General features: G+C 40.6%; 1 protein-coding gene across 7 annotated transcripts in view; it reads left to right on the top strand.

Moving 5' to 3' along the window:
• The first annotated feature begins 15,919 nt into the window (after nucleotides 1-15,919).
• Nucleotides 15,920-23,257, top strand: part of LOC130493041 (membrane-associated guanylate kinase, WW and PDZ domain-containing protein 2-like) — a 169,104-nt gene continuing 161,766 nt past the window's right edge. For all 7 annotated transcript variants that reach the window (XM_056866817.1, XM_056866815.1, XM_056866816.1 and 4 more), the window contains exon 1: nucleotides 15,920-15,972. The gene's annotated coding sequence lies outside the window, so the exon portion shown is untranslated. The remainder of the gene's footprint in view (nucleotides 15,973-23,257) is intronic.

The raw sequence follows: 23,257 nt of genomic DNA, 5'->3' as shown, positions 1-23,257 counted from the left end.
CCCCAGCCTGACGGCCGGCTCAGGGCAGCTCACAAGCCAAAATATGATAAAACTCTCTAAGTTTTATCTAAGCGGCTCTCTAACCCCATCCCTACTCAATGTACAGATTAAACACAACTTGTGAATAAATATACACATAAACAAAATGTATGTGTAATAGGTTCTGAATCTGGCCATATGTTTGGGGACCCTGCAGGATCAGACTCAAAGTACTGGCTCTAAAGCCAGCCAATTATACTGTTTAGGCCCATATAATAACATGGGTTCTTTTCAGGAAACAAAAGCTTGCAACAGAAGATAAAGGAATACTTGAGAATTGGGCAATTTATCAGGTGAAAACTGATTAAAGCACCAGGGAAGGACATCAGGAAGGGAAGTTTTTGATTGAATTACAATTCAGCATCACAAAACTGGAGACATGAATATAGTTGCCAGGTCCCACCTCAAATTGGCAGGAGTTTTTTGAGGGTGGAGGCAGCGATCCCGCATGCAGGCACGCAGCCACTGCAATGTCACTTCCAGGGTCCTGAAGAAGTGAGCTGTGGCTCACGAAAGCTCATACCCTGCCAGAAAATATTTTTGTTAGTCTTTAAGGTGCTACTGGACTCTTGCTCTTTTCTACTACTGCAGACAGACTAACACGGCTACCCACTGTGAATTAACTTCCAGGGTCCGAGTGCAAGAGTGTCCTGAGTGATGCTGCAGTTCTGAATCACCACTGGAGGGGAATCTTCCGCATGCAACCTGGTTAATTGGCAGGCAACTCTAGACATATTAATGACCCATAAGATCTTTTTATAGCTATTTTATTTTTATCTTTTTCAGAATGAGAAAATGTGATACAGTTAAAGTACAAACTGGCATATTAATTAGACCCTAAATTTGCAAAATGCCTCTGTGTCATGGTGAATGCAAACAAGATGTGTCACTTTTAGATTAAGACCAGATGCCTCTTTGAAGCGCAGGCTTCCTTTTTTGATGATGCTGTCAGAAGAAAAGCATTTAGAGACAGAAAGAATGCGTTAGTTTTGGCAGACAGCATTACAATTCAAATGAAGGAAAATAAGCTTCCAAATGCATGCATGTTCTGTTGTCATTCAAATGCATGTGAATTCTACTACATAATTTTTAAACTTGGAATGACCCAACTGGAGTGCCTTCAGAAAAATAACTATTGCTCTTGTACAATGGTGATGAATAAGTTATGACTGTTAGTTCTTGCCGGAAAGCAATAATACACAACTGAAATGACTCTGGTCTATTTTGAAACAAACAGAGCACTTTTCTTAGTTCTCCCCCTAAAAACTATCTGCAGTAAAATAATGATCTGTTGATGAAAATATTGTTTCCTACACAAACTATACAGGGTGAAGCGTAGGGGGGAGCAAGCATGCCAGACTCCATAGGTGGGAAGGAAAGGATTTTGGAGTCTTTTGTGGGAAGCACATAGATATGGTGGGGATAGCCAAAGTCTTTTAAGGTTCAGCTCCCTCCATTCTCAAAAAAAAGTCTGTGTTAAGTGACATCCACCTGTCCTTTGCTTAAAGGAACCAATGATTTAAAAAAAAACAAAAAACCAAGGAGTCCAAAGAGATAGAAATGTGTTTTGTAGCATAATGTAGTCAAGGAGACAACACAAGTCCATATTCTTAACATCAGGTTTTATTCTTCTGTTCCTCTTACAGCCTCTGCTCTACTTTCTCTTCCATTTTAAGGGGTTGCCAACCTCTAGGTGTGTCCTGGAAATCTCCCAGAATTATAACTGATTTCCAAACTACAGAGATCAGTTTCCCTTAGCATTGCCATCTCCATCCTGGGAAATTCCTGGAGATTATGGGGACAGTACCTGTGAAGGGGAAATTTGGGGAGGGATTTCACCTAGAATCTACAGTATACCAGAGAGTTTGACCTCTGAAGCTGCCATTTCCTCCCGCAGAACTGATTTCTTTAGGCTAGAGATCATTTATAATTCTGGGAGAATTCCACTTGAGAGCTGGCAACCTTAATTCCCCTGGAGAAAATGGCTGCTTTGGATGGTGGATTCTATGACTTTTTACTCTGCTGATGTCCCTCCCTAGACTAGGCAACCCTACTTCTAATTCTGCTTTCTCTTTCAGTATAAAAGAGCCTAGACTGCTCAACAACCGATTACAGTCTCCTTCATGGGGTACACTTCTAAGCATCAACAATGAAATAACTCAGAAAACAGCTATTAAAAACACAACAATATTTTACATAAATAGATAACCAGAGCTATAATGAAGATTTATTTTTCATCTGGTTCCTTTTGTTTCTGAACCCTACTCAGTTTTGGTCCAAATCTCACTAAAAGAGAAGAATCCTATTTACAAAAGAGTGCTGTACTTTACTGATATTTATTTATTTACTAGCTGTACCCGGCCACGCGTTGCTGTGGCTCAGTCTGGTTAAATGGAAAAGAAAGAAAAGAGAAAGCGCACATTTCTAATATGTTTGATTTCACAATGCTTGTGGGTATACAATATTTTTTGTTGTTCCATTGTCTGTGCAGATATAGAGATTGTCTGGTTTGCCGACTCTAGAACACGCAACATATAATTGTCCATGTGAGAAGCAATCCGTGTCTAGATCTAAACCGCACAATTATAAAGATGGGTCCTGAGCTTTGTTGATGGTGATTGCAAACGCCAATCGAATTGGGAATTGCAATCTCTTAAATTGAAATGGCATATCCGTAGGAATCATAGGAATGCGAGGAATGAGGACATCTTCACCTTTGAAAGGTCCTGTCAAGATTGTTGCTTCTACGACATTGCTCATGAATTTTTTTACTGCAAGCTGCGTGCCGTTGCAAAGCTTTGGCTGGTTGATATTTGGCAACATGATAATTGGCACGCCGATTTTCAATTGCAGTATGTGCGGGGGCATCCCTGGCAGATCAAGTGAATTCAAAAATTCTGTTGGATAATTAACCGCTTCATCTGCTTCCACAACAGCGTCGACGGACTTGTATGTGACTGCCTCGCTTTGAATGTGAGACTGAATAATATTGTTAAGTTCGTAGACGTCTGTGTTCCTGGCCGCAAGAATAGCTCATTCACTCAGCCAATCGTGATTCTTATAATTGGTTTGAATATTGGGAAATACTTTTTCAACCAATTCTTCTTTTGAGTCACTAAATTGCAGAAGTTATGAGGCAATGAAATTCGTCCTGAGGTCAGATCAACCAGCACCTTTCCGTTCCCAATTTCCAGCAATTGATGTGAGAATATCTCAGCTGATCGATCGTTTTGCTGCTGGACACGCATATTTGTAGTTAATTTTAACGTCTTGATGTGTCGCCACAAAGTAGAGTATTTCAGGCAAGCATTTATTTCGTCCGCTGGTGTCGATCGAGGAATTACAGGTAATGTTTGCCTGAAATCTCCTGCAAGCAATATTAATGCGTTCCCAAATGGTCTGATGTTTCCACGCAAATCTTGCAATGATCGATCAAGAGCCTCGAGCGATTTCTTGTGCGCCATTGTGCATTCATCCCAAACAATAAGTTTGCATTTCTGCAATACTTTTCCCATGCCGGATGCTTTGGAAATGTTGCACGTGGGAGTTTCAATGAATTGCATGTTCAGTGGCAATTCCAAAGCAGAATGAGCAGTTCTTCCACCTGGTAGCAATGTCGCAGCTATTCCGGACGACGCAAGAGCTAAGGCTATGTCATTTTGGGATCGAATTGCTGCCAGAATCAATCTAATTAGGAACGTTTTACCAGTTCCTCCTGGCGCATCTAAGAAGAAGATTTCTCCAGCCCCGTTATTGACAGTTTGCATTATTTGATCGTAAATGCCTTTTTGCTCAAGCGTTAGCTTAGGAATATTTGATTGCACATACGACAAAAGATCGTAAATCGGAAACATTGAAATGGAATTGTAAAATATTTAGTATAGCGTGTGTTGCTTTGACGTCCAACAGATGGTGCTGTTTTTCAAAAAAACCCATGTTTTTACCTATCACAGGTGTGACATCTATATAATAGTAGGTATATAAAAACACGCGCGTATTCGAATGCAACGTTGTGTCAAAATTTCAAAGCAATCGGTGAAGAACTTTAGGAGATTTAAGATTTTGAACAAACAAACATTTACATTTTTATTTATATATAATAATAGAAGATTGCTTTTAACTTTTCAAGACGTAGGAACTCAATGTGCTTCCTAACATAATTTTAAACTGAGGGGGTTAAAGGCTTTGACATCGGTACAAAGAAGGAGTAGGGCCCTCAAATTAATCTTCAATCTTCTCAGAGCCCTAGAAAAGTATTGTGCGGGGCATATTGCAAATTTCTTTTGAACATCGCTGAGTTTCAGAACCAGTTTTCCTTGTGGAGTGGAGCATTCCTTGTCCAAGAAACACAAGCTCAAAGTGTGTTTAGTCACATGGAATCATTTGTATAGTTCTTGAATACCAGCTGTGGCAAACCTACTTCATTTATTTCATTGGCTGGTGCTGTCTGCATTTGATGATCATATTGGAAGATTCATCTGATGCAGAATGCAGAAACTCTAATAAGCCACACTTGAATAAGTCTAACAGGATGACTTGCCTGAGCTTTTTACAGGTCTTCAGCCCATGGGTTGGGACCCACCAGTTGGTCATGAAGCCCTACCTGGTAAGAGCTGCTATTTTGTGTGCAGCTTTTTGGAAAGTCTAGTATGCATTCATACAGTGGAATCATGCCAGGTCTCTTGCCTCTTTGTGCACATACAGTCAGAGGAGCAGCAGGAAGGTGAAGAGGATTCCTCCACAGCACCTGGCTAGTTGCTCACTATAGTATACCTCCTAGTGCTCAGCTTCTGCTTCCTGTCCCCAACTCTCTTGGGCTACTGCTCATGGTCCTGGCCTTGAGTTTGTCATAAATCTGCATTCTGTCATGTCATATGACTCCAATATCACATCTTCCTTTGCTTGCTGTTCAGGGCAACAGAACAGAAACATTTATTGCGGCATTATGCCAATAAAAATTTAGAACATAACAACAATGTTACCGCGGGTACATTGATATTGTTTAAAAGTTGTGTCATGTTAATTTAAAGTATTATATATAGTTAAAATGTTTTACAGATTAGACAAGAAATAAACATTTTGCCACCAATTCAGAAAAAAAATTAACTTCGTTTTTCATTGTTTCTTTGAACTTTATTTTACTAAACTTTGATGAAGTTTATAAATTGCTGCGCAGAATTTGGCGACCTCACTAATTTGTTGGGGAATTTCATCCGAGAGGAGCCTCCTAATCTGAAGTTTTTCAGAATAGCCCGAGATTTTCTCAAACAAGCACCAGGTCAACTTAGAGTGGGCAGCCTTGTAGAATGAGCATCTGAAAAACATGTGTTCCAGTGTTTCTATTTCCCCAGAATTGCATGGACAGAGTCTCTCTGCTCTTGGGATCTTGTTATAACTCCCCTGTAAAACCGCGTAGGGTAGAGCTGAACACTTAGTTAAAGTGAAAGATCTTCTGTGGGTGTGGATTTCAAGGAAAGGTAGGCAGCTGGGGCTGGGATGTATCTGGTCGTAGGGGCAGACATAAATGCGGGTACCCTCATCAAGTCAGACTGCTGTTCAATATCATTAACTCTCTGGATTATAATTTTCTTTGCTTGATCTCTACCCACCTTCAGCAAAGCCCGGGGGGGGGGGAAGACCCAAACTCTCCAACTTACTTTTCACGGCCTTCTGCCATTTGGATTCAAAGTTGTCAATTAAAGTCAGGGGAAGAAGACTATGTGTATTGAGTTTTGTGTTTAGCCATAGAAGGAAAGATGATATGCTCACTCTTGCTTCTACTCTTAACATACTTGTTTCTAGACGTGCCAAGGGGTTTGATACACATCTGGGGACCTGGAGGGCCAGTCTAAGAAACTTAGGCAGGACTCATTCCAGTGGTGCAAAGCAGGAAGAGGGAGGTCCAAGATGTGTTCCGTAAAGCATTTGTGCCAATGTTTTGGCCAGAGCTTCTGGGATGAAGTCCGCCCCCTTTGTGCGGAGGAATTTGGTTATACTATAGGCTGATCTAACCCCCAGGCTGGCCACGTATTTACTATGGGCCAGCTTAGACCCTGAGGCCTGTAGGACTACACCCAAATACTTAAAGCTGTTCACCTGCTCCAGTCTATGCTCTTTTAGGTTCCAGACTCTGTTTTGGGCGTTTGCCAAAAGCCATTATCTTTGTTTTCTGAAAATTGATGGTTAATTTTTCATTATCGCAATATAAGGCAAATCTACCAAGAGCTCTTTTAAGTCCTATAGGGGTTCTGGATAATATAACGGTGTCATCTGCATACAATAGGACTGAAATATGCCGATGTGCCAGTTTTGGGGGATGCAGATCAGCTCCGTTTAGGCAATTGGGGATGCTGTTAATGTAATAGATAAATAATGCAGGGGCTAAAAGGCAACCCTGCCTGACTCTCTTATAGGTGTTGACTGGGTCTGTGAGGTGTCCTTCTCTACTGCATTTTACTCTTAGAGTGGTCTGATTATGTAAGGCACGTATGAGGAAGAGAAGCCTCCTGTCGATGGAGGAAGATTCCAATTTAGCCCATAGAAGGGGTCTGGAAATAGAATTGAAAGCCACCTTGAGATCCATAAAGTGAGGATTTCCCCGTCTAAGAGTACTTTTCTATAAGATGTTGAAGGGTGAGACAGTGATCTATTGTGGATCTGCCTTCCCTAAAACCAGCCTGTTCCTGTTCTATAATGTCATCTTGGTCAAGCCAGCTGGCAAATTTTTCTAACAGGTGTCTTGCGTATATTTTGCTAATGATGTTCAGAAGGCTAATGGGCCTATAATTTGAGGGGTTATCTCTCCTCCATTTCTTAAAGAATGGGACCACTACTGCCATCCCCCAATCCTTTGGGATGCTGTTCAGGGGTCCTGGGTCTGCAAAGATTGATGATCACCAATTTACTGTACAAGCAGATTGATTCAGGTATACCTTTCTGTTCCAATGTGGATATGCAGCCTGTTTGTATGTAGCATTGCCTTGTAGTTGGGGTTGGGTTCTTCCTCCTCCTCCTTCTTCCTCTTCTTCTTCTATAGTATGGCTTTATTGGACATAACCTTAAGCTTAACTATATTAATCTAAAGAGAGGGAGGAAACTCCTTTTTTCCCTTCTAAATCCATTCTAATTATAAAAGTTTTTAAATTTTTATTTTATGCTGAATTATTAAAAGATAAGAGGCCAAGAACTTAGTAATATTCAGATCCTTATCCCACAGAAGAAAGGAAAAACTTTGATCATTATTCATAAACTCATCCTTCTCTAACAACGGGGTTATCCATCTCTCTCTATCTTAACTAAATAAAGGGCATTCAGGGACAAAGGGATCAATACTAAACAGGACTACTCAGAAGAAAGCCCCATGTTATTCAGTGGGGCGGACTCCCAGGAAATGGTCTGTAGGATTGCAGCCTAAGTGAGCCAAGGTGCCTATCTTCCCCATGTTATAAAAGCACCAACATTCCAAAAAAGAGACTCCTGCAAATCAGCCTTTTAATTCAGGTGATGGTACAGCATTTCATCTGGCAGCCAAAAAAATTACAGTATGTGGGAATGCCCTAGTAATATCATATTTATTGTGTCTGACTTCAGTACCAGGCCCATTCCAAATAACTGATTCACTAGCGAATCACACAGTTAATTTGTCAAACATGCTGTCATATTGCTGGGAACTCACTGTTTTGAAATAAACTGATGTTGCTCTGCATAAAATCATAAAAGTTACTTTTTCACTGCACAGTATGCAAATCTTCAGGACCCCCAGGTTGGATAGCATTCAATCAGATACTGGAGAAGAGCAGAGGATAAGTATGAGAAGCGCTATTCTTTAATGACGCAACTGGATTAATGCTGAAAGGACGTTCACTTGTTGACATAATAGATGCAAAAGGAAAGTCCAGAGCTGTTCAATACATGTAGTAGGAACATGGAACATGGGAAGTATGAAGCAAGGCAAATGCAAAATTGTAAAATGAGAAATGGAACATTTAAACATTGCAATTCTGGGAGTAAGTGAACTAAAGTGGACAGGATTAGAACATTTTCATTCAGAAAATTCCGAAGTGTTTTACTCTGGAAATGACAAATACAGAAGAAATGGCATTGCTGTAATAGTGAGGTGATCTGTAGCTAAACCAGTCAGGGGCTATAATGCAAACTCTGACAGAATAATATCAATCAGACTTCAACATAAGCATATCAACATAACCATCATTCAAGTTTACATCCCAACTACAGGAAAGGAAAAATGGAAAGCTATTATGCGAGTGTCCAGGAAAAGATTGATCACACACTTAAACAAGATGTGCCAATAATAATAGGAAACTAGAATGCAAAAGTAGGAAACAAAGCAGGATCAAATATTGTTGGAATATTTGGGCTGGGAGCACAAAATGAAGCACCAGAGCAACTCCAAGAACTCTGTGAAAACCATAATTTGTCCATTGTGAACACGTTTCAAGCAACCAAAAAGACTATTGTATACATGAACATCACCAGATGGCCAATATAGAATTCAATTAGGATATGTATTTGGGAGCAGAAGAGGGATAAGCTATATTGTCTCTGCTACAACAAGACTAGGGGCTGATTATGGTACAAACCATGAATTGTTAATATCAAAAATGAGAATAAAGCTGACGAAAAACACCAACCATTCATAGTGCCAAAATACATTCTAAAGAACATTCTTGAAGAGTTTAAAGACCATATAAACAACAGATTTGCATTACTAAGTTCAAGTGAATGTGAACTGGAAGAACTATGGGTTGAAACCAGAGATATCATCAAGGAAAATGCATAAAGAAAAATGCATGAAGACTATTCCTGTTGCCCCCAAAATGAAAAGGCTTGATGGATGATACATGAAACTGTTCACATTGCTAAAGATAGATCAGAAGCAAAAAGTGACAGAAACAGAATCAGAAATCTAAATGCAGTGTTCCAGGAACTGGCACGTAGAGACAAAGAGAACTATTATAATAACCAGTGCAAAGAAATAGAATGAAGAACAAGAGATCTGTTCCACAAGATCCAAGAAATCAAAGAAAAATTTAAAGCACAGCTGGGCATGCTGAAAGCACAATACATAAACTGAACAGGACAAAATAAAGGAAAGATGGGAATAATACAGTGAAAAACTATACAGAAGAGGTAAGAGGATGACGGATTCTTTCAAAGAAGAATCTTTTGAGGAAAAACCTGCAATTAGCTGCACTCAAAGCATTTGGGCAAAACAAATCACTAGGAATAAATAGATAGGATATCTACAGAGCTATTTCAAGCCACAGAAACAGAGTCCATCAAAATCTTAACAAGGATAAGCCAACAAGTGTGGAAACCAAACAATGGCCCAAAGACTAGAAATGCTCAGTCTACATTCCAATTCCAATAAAAGAAGATGTCAAAGACTGCAGCAACTATCGGACCATCACATTAATTTCTCATGTGATTACAGCAATGTTCAAAATCTTACAACAAAGACTGTTCGTATACATGGAATGAGAAATGTCAAATATTCAAGCCAGATTCAGAAAACGAAAAGGTAATATGACACAATTTAGCAAATTTACATTAGTTACTGGAATATGCAAAAGATTTTCAAAAGAAAATCACCTTGTGTTTCATAGATGACAGCAAAACTTTTGACTGTATGGCTCATGAAAAACTATGGTTGGTTTTATAAGAAAATGGTGTTCTACAATGGATATTGTTGTGATGCGCAACCTATACTCTGGATAATAAGCTATAGTTATTTTTATTTACATTATTTATCGTCCACCTTTCTCACTTGAATTTGAGAGATGGGACATTCAATAAGCAATGCAATAGGAATATCAAGAAGACAAAAGTAATGACTACCGAGGAATTACACAACTTTAAGACTGACAATGAAGAAATTGAAATTGTTAAAGATTTTCTATTCCTTGGCTCCATCATCAACCAAAAGGGAGAATGCAACCAAGAAATCGGAAGGAAATTTAGACTGAGAAGGGCAGCCATGAAGAAGCTAGAAAAGATTCTTAAGCGTGAGGATGTGTTGCTGTCAACCAAGATCAAGATAATTCATATAATAGTATTCCCCATTACTGTGGATGAGTGTTAAAGTTGGGCAATGAAGAAAGGTGACAGGAAGAAAGTTGATTCCTTTGTTGGAGGAGAGTTTTATGGATATCTTGGACAGCCAAAACAACAAATAATTGGTTTCTTGATCAAATCAAGCTTGAACTCTCCCTAGAAGCTAAAATGTCTAAACTGAGGCTATTGTACTTTTGTCACATAAGACAAGACTCACTGGAAAAGACAGTAATGCTAGGAAAAGTTGAAATCAGCAGAAAAAGAGGAAGACCCAGCATGAGATGGATTGACACTATAAAGGAAGCCATGGCCCTCAGAATGAGGCTCTTAATGATAGGACATTTTGGAGTTAATTAATTCATAGGGTTGCCATAAGTCAGAAGTGAATTGATGGCACTTCACAAACACACACACACACACACACACAATATGCAGATCTTCAGGCCTCTGTTTCACTGAGAATAATTGCAATGAAAACTAAGATACTGAGGAAAGCAGTGCCCACTGTGTAAATCCTTTTTCCATTTCATTTGAGGAGAAGATAAAAAAAATTAATCTCAAACTAATAGCAATATATTTTTAGTCAAGCCTAATTTGGAAGTAATATATAGTTATCAAACCAAATAAATCCCACATGTCGCCACTGCGTTTATTACAACTGAAAGTCATTTATAGGGTAAGTATGCTTCACTCAGAAGTGTTTTGTTACCATTACACAGAGGGGGAAATGAGGATATGAATGAAATGAAATAAATTTATGGCAGACAGTATATTTCAGGCCTGGAAGGCTTTGACTGACTTCAGAACCCTGTGGAGAGAATTGGCATCTATTTGATCAGTTCTGAAATGTGGAACTAGTATTATTCTATACAAGACATTTACAGTTCCCTAAAAAGCATAGATATTTGTTGAATACTTGTTTCTCTGCGCAAACTGATTTAGGAGCTGCTGTTTAGAAAAGTGTAGATGCCAGAGATGTTCATGGGTTTCCCAGTTCCCTAAGGTCCATCATATAGGTTTCATCCTACAGTATCCATGATACCTCTCTTTATCTTTTCACTTCTTCCATGCCCTAGGTCAAGTGCGAGCAATATAGGCCAGAGATTCTTATCTTGTTTATTTCAGTTACATTTGAAAAGGTTCAAATATTGTCCATTTCTGTCATGAGAAGACTCAAGGGAGGATTTATATGGGGGGGGGTCAAAATGTAGCAGTATTTACTTTCCTATCAAACTAAACTCTGTTTTATTGCTTTAATAACCTAAAATGTATAATTTTATCTTACTATATAAAACTGTATTATTTGGCATATTTAAAAGGAAATTGTCTGGCAAACTGTGTATACGCCATCAGAGCTCTTGTCTTATTGGGAAGGATAGAGTCTTTGAGGAAACTCAGAAGTCCAGGGGCTGCCCTAGCAATTCTCCAGGCATACACATCTTCTGGTTTGCCAGAGAACCACCACCCGCTTCTTATGCTAGTGTTCTGTGTAGATGGTCCCTGACCATTCAGGAATGTGGAGTCTGGTCTGGCAATCCCAGACCTTAATTTTGCAGGGGTGAGCAGCTAGCTCTTTCTAACTTGGGCCTCTTTGGAACTGAATTTGACAGCTGTATTGAATGCAGACTATTAGTAGCATCAACTGCAGAAGAGTTCTGAGATTACGACTGAACCAAGGAAGGAGGGTATAGGAAAGGGAAGAAGGTCTTTTCTGCTTCCAGTTCAGTTTGGTCATGATCAGAAGGACCTCTTTGGCAAGGCTTTTCATATTCTTTCAGTGGTCCAAGGGTGGCAGCATAGGCTTCTTTGGGTATCTCATGCTCTGTCACTTCTTTTCTTCTCTTGGACTCACCCCGTTTATCTAAGGCCTCTTGGGATGTCAGAAATGCAGGTCCTGATTGGAAGGGTGCAGATGTGATGACTGGGCCAACAACCAGCAATGTACAACCAACACTGTTGTCTCCAAGGGCACATTTCTGCCCACACCAAGGTTACCACCCCATAAAGATAGCCATAAACTAAAACTGGATGAAGGAAGTAAGAACTGTCAGGCTAAGACACAGATGAGAGAAAGAAGAACCAAGCCTTTTTCGTAACGGGTGTTCTGTATAACCTAGGCTAACTTTTCTTACTGTGGTTTGCCTAAAAATTAAATCACATCGGGACCTGCAAGGACTCATTGGGGAGGGACAATCCCATTCACCTTTGCTCACCTCTGTCTTCTGACTCTGTTTCCCCTTACCCTGCTGCTTCCAGCTCTGTAGGCAACATCACTGCCTTAATGTTGTTGTTTTGGGTTGCTATAGCAACCAATTTTACTATAGAAATTGCTTCATCCAGTTTTAGTTTATGACTTTTCCCAGTCACATGCTGTCCAAATAGTTCCTGTATGTTGTGGGACTAGAAGACGTTCTGCCACTCATCTTAAATTGTAAATAATTTTTGAAGAGTCATTCATTCCTGCAATAGGAACAGGGGCTATAGCAACCCAAAATGCTGCTCAAACTTAACTTCCCCCAAAGAAGCTACACTGAATATTTGCAGAGGAGCAGGAAGTCACACACCCTTCCTACTTTTTAACAACAAATTGGATTTTTCTGCAAATGCTACATTTTTGATGTAGGTGGCTCCATTGTGTGGAGTTTTCTAATCTGCAGAGGCGTCCTTCACCCCACAGTCTGGCCCAGTCAGGACTCCTTGAGAGCAGAAGGAATTAGGAAACTGCCTACAGACAGCTCCACTCCCAGGAAAACCCAGGGAATGCTCCCCCATTCCGGCGCAGGCTTTACCTTCTGGGAATTCCCTGCTGGTGTGGCTGTGCTGGGGGTGGGGGTCGTCGCAGCTCCCTGACACCAGCATGTTTGCCCCCAGGTCACACCAGCTCCTAAGGAGCTTCCCCCCTTTAAGATTGCACACAAAATGGCTCAGGTGTTTTATGCATGGCTGTTTCAGTCCCCGTCACCCTTTCAACGACTTCAGGTCTTTGTGTTGATTATGCATGCCATTTCCGACCCTCAGAGGTCGCCTTTCTCTCCCCCTGCATTTCTCCGCATTTTGCCCACGTTTCAGAAACCTGTTTTATCTTCAATTTGAAAACACGGACAAAACGCGGGGAAACACGGGGAGAGTGAGGCGACCTCTGACGGTTAGAAACAGCATGCATAATCAACACAAAGACCCAAAGGCGTCAGAGGGTTGACGGTGAGTGAAACAGCCATACATAACAGCCCTCAGTTTTGTTACTGACCATGGTCTCTGTTTAGAGAGGTGGGAGTTCATTGGTGTGTACATATCCTGTTTGATGCTGACTCCTGTACACCAAATGAAGACCAGAAAATACAGTGCCTACACGCCTGATTTAGAAAATGCCTACCTTGCTTTTTCTCAAAACATAAACGTGATAGTCCTTTTGTGATCTTTGGATTCCGTTGCAGAGACAGAAATGGTACCATTATTTAGTGTGATATGGAAAATCACAAACCAATTTAAAGCAAAGATACCAAGCAGCTCTTCCAACAGTAACTCTGCAGTAAACTGTGTTCTGCAAGGTGTATCTGGCCACTTTCAGCTAGCAGCCCAGAGTATGAGCGCTGGTAATTCTGTTTTACTGGTCTGCGTAGAATGTTAATTAAATATAGCTCACAGTGTGCATCGTGGATGGAAAAATAAAATTAACACATACCCTTATGAGGAATTTATATGGCTTTTTATGACCCACAAAGGTAAAGCCGAAATTTAATTTTTTTTCAACTGAGGTAATATAGTTAGCAGTTCTGCTCATGAACTTCAGAAACTGGGTCCTTCATAATACTCCCAACTCATTAAATTTTTACAGACTTTTACACTCGAAAATGGGATTTGCCATCTGAACTCTCAACAATTTGGCCAGCTCATACATACCATTCTGCATCATTAAACTAGAAAAAAACATAGACTAATGTCAAATCATGAATTTATGCCAATTTTTTTCTTCTGCATAATCGTAGAAAATATGATACTTCTTGAGGAGCTTGTGAAAGAAGTGATGTTTCCATTTCAGCTGAAGAATTGGGCTGTATTTTATTTGAAATCCTTCTACCTTGCTTTTTCTCCTGACAAGGACTCAAGGTGACTTCAGATTACGTTACCGAGCTCTGACAGTATATTTCTGCTACCGGCTACATATCTGTCCTCTTGTTAAATGTAAAGGGAACTATGAAAGATAAAATTTGGATAATACTACCCACTTAAGGGAACTTTATAGTATTATTATACCCATTCTGGCGTCCCCGGTCACCCTGGGGGCCCATGGAGCTGAACAAGTCATGTGATTTGTTTTCCTACAATGTTTGGGTTAGGTCAGGGTAGTGTGGTAGGGGCATGGAGTACATCTTTGGAGTCACTTTCTGTGGCACTGCTCTTTGTGTGTGTGCACGTGTTAATATGATGCAAGTATGGATTAATGTATTATTTCTTCCCAAATACACATTTTCGTTAAGTGTCAATGGAAATACTGCCCATGTTCAGTCAGCCACATTCGTGTGACAGAATCTATGTATAATTAATTGATTTGTAGGTGGGGGGAGGGGGAATAAAAATACAAATACGTATTGTTATTCAAATAAAAGATCAAGTTACAAATATACCTTATTGCCTTTGCAGGTCCAATGAAAAACCAAAGCTAAAATTCTCACTCATAATGCCCCTTTTCACACAATGGAATATTGTAATCACTTAACCTGATACAGAATTAATACAAATGATGCTACAGAGAGTGAGGGGATGCTAACTCCACGGCATATCGTGAACAGTTCTTTGAGTATGCAAAAATTAGTGTGTGAACTGTTTGCAGTGCCAATTCATCCCCCCCCGCCGCCCAGAAAACCCACATCACTGATTTGAATGAAGTGCCTCATTTGACAGGAATAGCACAGCTTCCAATGCACAGCTACCATCCTGGCTGCTATGTCCACAGTAGTCTTCATGCGGCTTTTGCATTGTGCATAATGCATTTAGCTTTTCTGAGTGTAGAAGTTTGCAGCAGTTATAATTGACACTCCCGCTGTCTGTATTGAGCGAAGCTAAATAAGGAATTAAGCAATACAAGTTGTAGGTTACTGCTGACGGTATCATTGTAATATTTAAAACCCTAATCTACAGTTCAGAAACCACTTACTCCGGTTCAACCCAGCGGTTGTTGTTCTCCTTCAGTAAATAGCTGTCTACTACAGCCCTGTTCAGCTACATACATTATCTGAATGAGGGAAACTTCTCTTATAGCAGTCAAAGTGCTTTGCATTTGTACATTAAATTGTGTTCTTTTATGTGTTTTTTATCATCGTTTTATTTATATTGTAAACCTCCTTGAGTTCTGCAAGGTAGAAAGGCAGCTAATAAACGTTTTAAATAAATAAATACATTTGTACCATGTTTAAAGTGTAGAATATAGCGTCATTTTTTTTCCTTTTTACTGTCTCTGGTCATTGGCATTTCTTGGAGGGATGAGGATGCTCCCTAATTTCCCTGCACAATTGTATCACTATCTGTGATACTCTACTATTTCTGGCAAAGACACCTGTTTGCACAGCAAGAGGGGAGCTAGGCTGTATTCTTCATAGACAGTTTTTTCATGCCAGCTTTCGAGCCAAAAAGTACTTTCAACAACTGCCATGGAATACATCTAGAATTTGGCATTGCTTTTGAGCACTTTATTTAACTGTGTTACGCAGTTACCGTGCTTGACAGCAATATTCTTTCATTATTATTAGATATCTTGGCATCTGTGCTGTGTTTACTGAGAGGGATTACTCTTTGTTTTGCAGAGCTACCATATGGCTGGGAGAAGATTGATGATCCCATTTATGGCACTTATTATGTTGAGTAAGTTTCCAAGTCTGATATTAATTTCCTATCAATATTGTATAAACTGTTATTGATGTCCCACACTGTGCTTGCTTGAAGAGGTCTGTGCTCCATTGTTTTTCATCTACACCTTGAAATCTGGTGGGACCAGGAGCTTAATGTGAGATCCAAAAATATGGAAATCCTCATGGGAACATAAGAATGTAAACAGAGCCTGCTGGATCAGACCACTGGCATATCTAGTCAAGCATTCTGTTTCACACAGTGGCCAACCAGTGGCCCTGGAGGGCCAACAAACAGGTCATAGAGGCTGAGGCATTATCCTGCTGCTGCCTTCCCTTTCTGCTGTTCAGGGGTTTGCTGCCTCTGTAGATGGAGGCTCCCTTCAGTCACCATGATTAGTAGCCATTGATGGACTTCTCCGTGAATCTGGCTAACCCCCTTTTAAACCTGTCTGTGCTTGTGGCTATCACTACTTCAACCAGCAGCGAATTCCACAGTTTGATTACTCATTTCCTTTTTGTCTTTCTTGAACCTATTTCTCAACAACTACATAGAGTATTCACAAGATTTAATATTACAGGAGAGAGAGAAGGAGCTCCTTCTATCCACTTTCTCCACCCCATGCATAATTTCATAAATCTCTCATGACTTCCCTTAGCTGTCCTTTTTCTAGACTGAAAAGTCCCGGACTCTCTAGCCTTTTCTCATTGGAAACGTGATCCAACCCCCAATTGTCTTTGTTGCCTTCCTTTGCACATTTTTCAGCCCTGAGGTATCCTTTTTTGAGATACAGCAACCAGAACTGCACACAGTATTTCACATAAGGCTGCATCGTAGCTTTATACAAGAGCATTACAACATTGGCTGTTGTATTTTCCGCACAGTGAATCAACATTTTCATCAAGATCTCTTTCAGTCTCAGTCTCAGCCTGTTCAGACCAAATCAGTATATATTTAAAATTAGGAAATTGTTCCAGTGTGCATCACCTTACACTTACCCATGATTAACTTCATTTGCTATATTGTTGCCCACTCCCCCAATTTAGAGAGATCCTCCTTGTAGCTCTTTACAGTAGCTCTTTTTTGGTTTTCACAAGGGTGGATTTAGGGTTGCCAAGTGCAAAACCCCACCAATCCACCCAGCTGCCTGCAGACCAGCTGAGGGTCGGCGGGCAAGCATGCACGCATGCCTGCACGCTGCGCCATGTCACTTCCGGTTTACACTTGGAAGCGCCGCATTGCAAGGGGCCTTTTACCATTCAAACTAGGATTTTGTGTAGTAAAAGGCCCGCTGCGATGCGGCACTTACGGGTGTAAACACATCGCAAGGGGACTTTTATCACTCAAACTGGGAGTTTGAGTGGTAAAAGGCCTCTTACATTGTGGCGCTTCCGGGTGTAAACCAGAAGTGACATGTTCATGGCCGCGTGCATGCAATCCCTGCCTCAGCTCCACCCCAAAAACCTCCCGCTGGAGGAGAGGGGGGACCTGGCAACCCTAGGTGGATTTGACTTAAATCAAATCGATTGAAATCATGTTTTAAATCACTAGTCAGTAAGACTATATTTAAATCATGGTTTTCTACATTAACTTCACTTCTCATGATGTTGTTTCATTCAGGCCACCAGGCCTTGCATTTCTTTGTTGCAGTGTTTGCACTTTGCACACATGCCAGAAATTACACTGTTTGCCTTGCATGTTCTTCCATACTCACTTGATGCGTGGAAGGGGGAGAAAGAGAAAGTCCTTATTTACAGTTTTTGAATGGGGCTGCACTGCACATTCAAATGGGGTTGCTGAAGCTCTGCACGAGCAGTCTACTTCAAGCTTGCCCAGTAATGAGATGTGTACAGCAAAGTTCCATCAATCACACCTTTTACACTGCAATCCTAAGTAGAGTTACACCCCTCTAAGCCCATTGACTTCCATGGATTTAGAAGGGTGTAACTCTGTTTAAGATTGCACTATTAGCAGTGTTTTTTCTCATCTATTTTCTTTATCTGTTCATCTCTTTTATCCAGATCCTCCTCCATTTAACACCACCATGACAAGTCAGGGTACCTTGCAGGCAATCCATAGCTCTGGGGCCCATAGCAAGCTGGGAAAAGGTCTAGGCTCCATTGGTCATGTTTCCCCCCAGGCAAATGCCAGATTCACAAGCCAGTTCTGCAAAAGCCGTTTATTCTGGTCTTCATACAAGCAGGGTGAGAAAGTGGTTCACAGCACCCTTCCTGTCTCATTGCTCAGAAATATCCCCTTGCTACTCCATCCTTTTTACAAGCAACTGCCTGCTGCTTTTAAGGCTTGCCTTAACAAGCACCTAGGCTTAGCCAACCTGCGGCCCCATGCACTCCCAGGTGCTGCTAATTGTTGCTGGTTGGGGGGGCAGGGTTGTCAACCCACACCATCTCCACTTGAGCATGCCTTGCTCTCCTGGGCAGGCTTCTCAGAGATGCTTGTCCAGCCTTTCACTTCCAGCAGCAGATGTGGGCTTTCCTTAGGCTGTGTACCTCCTGGCCCCAGGTAAGCGAATTCCCTCATCAGTCTGCCTCTGTCACATACATAAATAATTTAGTAATACTGATTAGGGAAGGGGGAGAAGCTTTGATGTAGTCATTTTGAGTTTAGTGGGGTGGAGGATTGATATGAGATTTGTCACTTGGAGAGGTTCCTTGGCTTAGTGGTGGAGCATCTGCTTTGCATGCACTGGGTCCCAGGTTCAACCCATGGCATCTCAAAGTTTAAAAATATCAAGTAGCTGGTGATGTGAAAGGCCTCTGGAGAGCTGTTGCCAGTCTGAGTAGACAATGTAGACATAGATGGACTAGTGATTTGATTCACTTTAAGGTGTTCACTTCAGCTGGTGAAATAAAAATTTGTCACTTTTTCATGATCTGGCTAATTACCTGGACAGCAAAGGATAATCATTATTTCCAGTATATGGTTCCACTTCTGAATTGTTTGACCTTCCTGATAAGTGAAAATGTTTTAATTGCACGAGGTGAGATTTTGACAGCACTCATTCACATAGCATTTACAAAAGAAAATGCCATTTTAAATATTTTCTTGACAGAATTCATGTTTTTAGAAAACTTTGTACACATTTGCCATCTACCATGTTCTTTGTGCACATAAGGGCACTTAAAATTAATGAATGTATTCCAAAGAGACTATATTTCAAATATGCAACCAGTGAATTAGAAGGCAATATAATGTGATTCTTTGCACTTCACATAGTCACATAGCTAAGTAATTTGGGAGCTTATGTACATGTAGGATGAGCATTAACCAGGCTATTCAGAAATGCGCAAGGAAAGGAGGAAATTGAGGAGCAAATCTCATCTATAGATGGATTTGCAACACAATGTCCTCTGTAAGGTGAAGATACAGAAACAACAACTATAGAATGGAGGAGGCTTGAATGTGCCTCCTTGTAGGTTCCAAATGTACCCTTTTTCTCCCCAGTAGGCACTCCCCCCTTCTTACTTGGCCTTTGTGCTATGAAAGACTTCAGAACAGGAGTTCAGTTACTTTGCTGGATTCAACCTACCCACCTGAATCTATACTCAAGCCCAGGAGCCAGAGTTGGAACTTGACCAAGAAAAAATTATATCTCTTCAGCCATGTTGTTTAACCATGCCTAAAACATGTCCACTTGATGATTATGTGGGGCAGCTAACTAGATCAGGTCTGTTCAGATCCTGTAGGTCATATGATACATCAGCAGGTGGTCTTGAGCAAATCAGCATCCCCCAGCCTCATATTTTAAAACATGGGTGACTTAGCGGTGTGTTATTAGGGCATACACAAGGAAGACGGTAAAACACTTTACAAATCAGAAATCAGACCAGTACCAGAAGTACCTGAAATCCTTGATACTGCAGCTTCTATGAAATTTGTATCTTATTTTATAATCCACAGTAGTGTTTTTGACCTCTTCATCTTTGCCTTTTATGTCTTATCAGCTTAAGAAAATAAACGTTACAAATGGAAAGAAAGATAAGATCTACAAGTATCTGCTTAACTAGAATCTAGGAAACAGAACTCAGAGGATTCAGAATTTTACCTATAGCACAGAAAGTGGCAAAGAAACAATTGCATCCTCCTCTTAATTAAGTTACAAATTACTCCTTGAAAGGATTGTGAATCTTGCTAGGTAAATTACATCCCAGTCTCCTCATGAGAACAGATCCCCTTTGTTGTTCTTAACAGATCAGACTGATTAAAGGCAGTTTGGTTTCTATTAGCAGCTTCCCATTTTGCTGTCAAATTTATTTTGTCACAAGAGCTTACATACCACTTAATTGCTTCTGACATTGTGACTAACTACAGTTTACATGCAAAGATGTATAAAGGGGCTGAGATGCTCTTTTCAATAAAAGCTGTTTTGGGGGGACTTAGAGGGGAGAAGTGGCGTTGGCAGGAGAGGTGCTTAATCCTCTCCTCACTGGCAAATAATTTCAGCAAACTCTGTTTTGGAAGCAGGGGGCGGGCAGAGGCTGCTTGGAGTGGAGAAATATTTGCTGATAAGAGCCACCTCCACCACTACCTCCCCACAAATTATTTCCAGTAGCATTACTGTGCAGAAAGCCAAAATATGTACAGCTGCATTTGCCACTGGCAGGAATTTGGAATGTTCATTTGGCTCTTTTAATGTTTAGGAAGATGGTAAATCTATTTTCTTTTCTAGCAAGCATTTGGCTAGCTAGGTGGAAAAGACTGGTGACTGGGACTGAGCTTTTTACAAAGTTTATTTTAATGGATTCCCCTGTGGTTTTAATTGCTTGCAGGCTCACAGGGCTTTGTTTCTAGATTGTTGTTATATTTGAGCCCTAGTTTTTTATTTGTTTGGTGCCATGGTTTTATAAGCCATTTTGGTATTGAAAAGCAGAGTCTAAATGTTTTAATACATAAAAACATTCACACAGCACTCTAAGGAAACTGGGCCAGTAAGGCCTAACTGAACAGACTAAGCATCAACAGGATAAAATCAAAAGATTAGTCTCCGTTATAAAGCCTGGCAGAATAAGAATATCCTTGCCTGTTGCTGGAAGGATGCAAGCATTGAGACTGCACAAAACTATTATTGAGGCATAAATTATGATACCTTGATGGTACCTTAACGCATTGTCACATCTTAAAAGTGCTGGGGTGGGAATAAGATACTCTTGAGACCCAGAGCATTTAGGGTTGTATAGATAAAAAGATTTATCTTGAATTGGGTCGAGAAGTGCCCTGGTAATTGGTATAAATGTTGTAGAAAAGGCATACAATGGTTGTGTTGGTTTATACCTGTCATAAGGCCAAGTCAAGTGACAACATTTTAAACTAAATGAACTTTGTAGACTTTGTAGACCATCTTCAAGGACAACCCCCTGTAGAGCACATTACGATTGTCTAATCTGATGACATAATGGAGACAGTAATGTAGATTCCAAACTAACTGAAAAGGGCAACCCAAACCATAGATGCCATCTGGGGCTCCAGAAGCCAAGCTAGGTCCAGATGGCTCCAGAAGCCAAGCTAGGTCCAGGAGGACCCCAGCTACCAACCTTGTCCTTCAGGAGAGTGCAGTCCCATCCAAAAATGGATATTTTTTTCATTTGTCTTACCAAGCTGTTGCTAAAACATCCTATACTTCCCGATTTAGGTGTCCTCTTTTACAGCCCATGTTTAGGTTCTACCCATCTAAGCCTAATTTCACAGTGCCACAACACAAGTAGCACCCTATGCTAGGCAAGCCACTATATCTCTCATCACTGAAGATGCACGATCTTCTAATGCTAGATTCGTACATGTACAGCAGAGAGCTATAGGCATGAGGCAGTGGAAGCGGCTTCTGTCCATTCACCTGATAAAGAGATGGCTGCCAGGCTCACGGTGGGGGGTCCTTGGGAAGAATAACCTTAGAAGAGAAAGTTGAGTTCCAAAAAGTTGAGAAACGTTGGTGTGATGTACAGGAAAAGGTTCCACCCTCTTTCTCCTTGTTCTGGACTGAACAATTGGATTCAAACAGGCTGAATGGAATGCTGAAGGGAAAAAACTAAGGGGAGTTTAACTGTCAGCAACCAGGAAAAACTGAAGAGTGGGGTTTTGGAGGGAGACAGGGTAGGAGGTAACCTGGCTAGGTAGGGAGTCTAGTAGGGATGATAGTGTATGATTTAGGCAGGCAGGGTTTGTATGCTGTTCCTAGTTAATAACTGAGAATTATTAAAGCTGAACTGCTGAAGGAGCCAATATTATAACCATCACATATAACGCACCTCCCAACTCCAGTAACTATGTCAGCTAGATTAAGAAGGCCTTAGAAGGCACACTTATAATCTAAATAAACGTATGTGTTTTCTTATATGTAAATCCCGCATTATCCTCAACCCAGATAACCACTGCACATTCTGTAGGATACAGGGAAAAGGAGTTCTGGATTGAAAAGTGATGTGTTTTCTGGTTCATGATTAAGGATTCCTGTGTATGTGTGAAAGAAAACACACAAACGTATTGAAAATCCACTTTACCTTGCACACCCAAGGTTGGCAGTTGACCTGATATAGTAAACATAGCAGGAGGGTATGGGTGATCATGTGGTATGCAACTCTTTAGCCTGAAGGACTTGTTATTGGTAAGGTATACAAAAAATAACAAGAGAAAGGTCTGGATCAGGGTTGTGACAATTGCACTGTGTGATTTAAGCTGGGCCTGAAAGGTTTGTCCTCCTGGTGATGACACCAATGATTTTATTTAAATCATCCCCTCATATATATAATATTTTGGAATGTTCAGGAAAATACTGCTACAAAGAACAACATTTATTGTTTTTAGAAAACAGCTGTAAAGGAGTCTCTTACCTGGAAAGCCCCAGGCTAGCCTGATCTCATCAGATCTCAGAAGCTAAGCAGGGTTGGCCCTAGTTAGTATTTGGATGAGCAATCTCCAAGAAACACCAGGGGTGTGACGCAGAGACAGGTAAATGGCAAACCACCTCTGAATGTCTCTTGCCTTGGAAATCCCACCGGGGGTTGCCTTAAGTCGGCTGTGACTTGATGGTACCAAGAGAAGAGAAGAGAAGAGAAGAGAAGAGAAGAGAAGAGAAGAGAAGAGAAGAGAAGAGAAGAGAAGAGAAGAAGTCCTAATCAAAGTTTGCAATAAGATGGTGAAAGCCCAGAAGTATTAAAAGTGAAGCAGGAGCATATTCATAACAACGTTTATAGTCAGCATAAAGATCTCTGTGTTAATCTGCTGTCTAAGCTCAATAGGTTTGAAGTGAAAATTGCTTCCAGTTTTTCATTATAAAAAGTGACAG

Source organism: Euleptes europaea, unplaced genomic scaffold (genome assembly GCF_029931775.1).
Source record: "Euleptes europaea isolate rEulEur1 unplaced genomic scaffold, rEulEur1.hap1 H_6, whole genome shotgun sequence".
Taxonomy (NCBI): domain Eukaryota; kingdom Metazoa; phylum Chordata; class Lepidosauria; order Squamata; family Sphaerodactylidae; genus Euleptes; species Euleptes europaea.
The sequence above is the reverse complement of the archived record's forward strand: the minus strand, read 5'-3'. Positions and strand labels throughout refer to the sequence as shown.